A 4,560-nucleotide genomic window follows, 5' to 3' on the forward strand; every position below is an offset into this window, starting at 1 on the left:
CGCCCCCGTATATATTCACCAGTGAGGGTGATGGATATAGATCATGATTATGATCAAGTTTATGACGAGTATAACTCGAGTCGGGGGAGACACGACAGAGGGATAGTCCAATGGTTAACTGCCAGGACTTGTCGGTTGGCTCTATAACCGACAAGATGATATCATCAGCCACTAGGGACAAGCATTCATCATATGCATACTATATGAATTGTTTGAGATTGCCTATTTGACTGCATAATACTTGCTAATTGTCTAAATGCCTTAACTGTTCCTATTTGCATATTCTTCGTTTGATATAACTGTGTTTGCTACTTTATACTACTGCTGGTGGTTGGGAGGTCTGAAGGAATTGGAAAGGGAAGCGTTAGTTAGACTGAAGAATCCTTAGTCAGATGCCCTTTTATGGTTTAGCTTGTTTATAAGCTTTGGTATTATCTGGAGGAAGTTCTAGGATTGCCTTTGGCTTTCCTCCATTATTATGTATTATATATGTGGAAGCTGTTACCATGCTGGGGACCTCTGGTTCTCACCCATGCGGATTTTGTGGTTTTCAGATGCAGGACGTGGGGTTTCTCGCTGAGGCATGCTGGAGACTTCTAGATTTGCGAAGATCCTTTGTTCTCGGGGCTATGTTTTGGTTTATATGTTTTGCTTAGATACTTTTATCTCCATTAAATAATACAAACTGTGATGACTCCTCTTATGGGAGAATTTTGGAGAATAGGTTTTATGTATTGGTGTCCCTTTGGGTTTCCTTGGGGTTTTCCTTATTTGCTATCATATGTATATATTGTTATGCTCGGACCGGTTATCTTCGCAGCCGGATCTTGAGTCTTGATAATCCTGTTTTTGACACTCCTTTATATATATATAATCACGCGTTGGTTATCCTTGTTCGTTACGTTATCGATCGGAGTGTTACGCTTTCGAGTTGCGGTTTTTGTTTACCCTTTTTCTACAAAGGCTCCTAGTTATAATCAATTATTCATACTACTATACGTACTAAATTTTTATTTTAGAGGTCGTAATACCTTGCCATCTCTGAATTATGACTTAAGCATAAGACTCTGTATGGTGGGGTGTTACATTTGTCAAGTAGCTATTATATCTTTTAATTCATAAGCATTGGCATTAAATATTTTTTCGACTCTAAAAGGTCCTTCCCACAAAATATTATAGTTAGGTGAAAGACGAAAGTTAGTTATGATAATTACTGTAAATTAACGGATATTTCACTTTTCAGTTTCTAGTTATTCACTGGCTTGTTAGAGAATGCAGCCCAGCTCATTGATGTATATAAACCTTAGCGTTCTCTGTACTATGTACAATTCTCAAATTCATTCAATTCATTGACTATATATTCTGTCATCTCTTTATCTTCTTGATTGTATTTTGTTTTGAATCATATTCAAGAACCTTTCAGTTAGCATATGTTTCTGTTTCACTCGATTTTGGTATGTTTCGACAGGGTGTCGAATCGAACTTGTATCAAGATCTCAATTCAGAGAGCAAATACGACTCTTCTAAAAAAGAGTAAGCTCAACTCGAAAATTACTTAGTAATTGTATTTATGAAGTGATTTGTGTCGAAATTACTAGTGGTAGATTTATAATGAATAAAGTAAAGGAATAAATTATTTAAATAAAGAAAATTCAATAAATGAAAGTGTAAAAATTTTAATGAAAGCAAAATAACAACAAAAGTGCAAAGAAATGAAAGAAAATTAATTAAACAAATAAAAGAAAACAAATTAAAAATTGACTTCTAACACTCATATGCACTTGTACTCTATGTTCTTCCGTTCCGTCATTAAGATTGAGAATTTTATGGCTTTATGTGATGATCTAGTTTTCTCCCAACCTTTTTAAATTTCTCATATTTATAGATTATAAGAATGGACTAGCTTCTGAATAATCTTGACCATAATCTGATTCTTTTTTTTTTCTAAAGCCACGACCTTACCTTGACTCTAAATTCTCATGGTGACTCCCCACATTCTATCTTACTTTGTCCTTCAAGCTTCACTTTCTGACAATGTGTTCATATTTATCACGTGATGTTTTCTGGTTTCAATTTTGTTTTTTTTACCCCTCCCGTTATTAAAACTTTCGACCTATACGCAAAGAGGAATTCCTCTACAACTAGCCATCTAGATCACACTTTTGCTTCTCTATATCCTCTGATCGAACTTTTTATAAGTCAAAAAACTTATATTAACCATTTCTATTCTTATTAGTGAGTTCTTGAACTCAGATATTTGTTTGGATGAGGAAAAATTGTTCACATTAACAAGGTAGTCCTAACGTTGGTTTGATGGATGATTTTCCATCTTAAAATAAGTGCATTCAAGTCCGAGACGTAGCTAGATGTAATCCATTTTCCTTAATTTCCTATGTGCATGAGTAATGATCAATGAGTATGCAATAATGATCATTAGACATTTTGAATAGAAATACGGAATGGTATTATAGTACTCAAAATCAAAATCCATAAATCAAATTTATATTTATAATAAAACAAATTTGCAATCATAATCAAATTCCATTACCGTAAATTCATCCAATTTTTTTGTTTGTCGAGCAAAAGTTGTTTTTGCTATAAAAGTTAGAATCGGGACTGACATCCGGGGCTTGAAAAATTTTCAAGGCCCAACAAAGAAAAACTGCGAAGGTTTAATTTCTTTTAGTTTTCAAGGCTTCACTAAAGGAAATTACATTAAAGTTACGTTGAAAAAGAATAAAATAACATGTTTAACCTTTCGAAGTTCATAATCCATTCCTCACATTCTCTATTACTTTGAATTTCGAAAAGACATTTAGGAATGTATTAGAACAAAAATATTTTTAAATTGCGACCTCTCATGTGTCTTTCTTTGAAGGAATAGAAAAGGACGCACCAGTTCTATTAGTTCCTTTTTTTTCGATAGTTTTAAGTAAAACATCGATCCATACGGAGAGAAGAATTCATGATATAATTTATATTCAATTAATTAATCCCCTTCAGCATAATTATCAAGGATAATCACTCTTCCATAAGTCAAAACTCTTCTTTTTTGGGGTTTTATTTAGTTTCAAAAGGTTAAACTATTTCGATAAGAGTTGAAATTAAAGTGCATCAGAAATATTTTTCGTTAATATTTTAATAGTTAGCTCATGTCAATTTTTAGGTTGTTTGAAAGATAAATCACAAAAAATGCATTTGAAATATTTTATTATTAATAAAAATATTCTCAACTTTTGTTATCAATAAAAATATATTTAAACTATTTAAAAATGTGGTAAAAATACACATGTGTGAACAAAGAGTTTCTATATTAACTGGAGAGAGTGATTTGGCAAAAAGAACTTCTTATGTATGTGCCATAAGTGAGATTCTAATATTAGTAAGTCACATAATATTTTTTATTAATAGTGCAGTTTTTTATCACAACTAAGTATTTTTAGCATATTTTTAAAATTATTTAAAAATATTTTTATTAATAATAAAATTTATAGACATGTTTTTTTAGTGCTAAGATAATCGGAGTGCATCTTTTATAATTTACTCTCGCAGTCTCGCTTGAATGTATTATTATTATAAGCCGGTTGATGTTGATGATACTTGAAACTTGTAGGTGAATAATCATAACGGTTTTTTTATTTAAATAAAAAAATACTTTTTTACTATTTTAAACTGAAATAAGTAGATGAACAGATCAACAAAATTAAACATTATGTTATATTTTCGTAATTACTAAATGTAAAAACAAATTTTAAACAGTTCCCTAAGTATAGTCAACAAAAATAAAATAATTTTTTCATTTTTACACATATTACCAACAAAAATAAAATAATTATTTTTCTCATATTTTTAGTTTTACTAACAACGAAAATAGAGTAAATAGAGTAGGAGTAGAAAAAAATTTATTGATGCCGAAGAATAGAAAAGAAAATCAATATGTAACTTGACGGATCTGTGTCAAAAAAAATTTACAAATATTTGTTTTGACAAATTATTATTTATACACAATCATATTACAGCTCTGGTCGCCACTTTTTTATTTTTCATATTGGAAAGAAGATGGAGTATCACATGAGTATGAGAGTACATGATATTTTACGCAAGTGTGATGGTTTGGAAATCGCTGGGTCCGATTTTATGACCTGTAAAGAAATCGCTTGGTCCGATTTCTTTGGACCCAAAAAAATTTGAATGTAAAGCATAAAATCGGTGGGTCCGATTTCCATGCACTGCCTTCCATAAACCACAAATCAGACGGTCCGATTTGTGTTCTCTTTCAACTGCAATAAATCGGACCGTCCGATTTCTTCCCTTCACCTGAACGCCGTCACAACGATGTAAAACTCCCCCAAATTCCATAACCCAGCATTACACCAAACTTAGTCTCATATCAAAAAAAGAGAGGCCGGCAAAAGTATCTAATCAAATATGAATAAAATGATAATAAGTTATCATTAACATTTTAATTTTTATCATTATTATTATTATTATTATTATTATTATTATTATTATTATTATTAATAATAATGGATGTATATATTAATCCCTCGTTCGGCATGT

The sequence above is a fragment of the Arachis duranensis genome, chromosome 4 (assembly GCF_000817695.3).
Source record: "Arachis duranensis cultivar V14167 chromosome 4, aradu.V14167.gnm2.J7QH, whole genome shotgun sequence".
NCBI lineage: Eukaryota > Viridiplantae > Streptophyta > Magnoliopsida > Fabales > Fabaceae > Arachis > Arachis duranensis.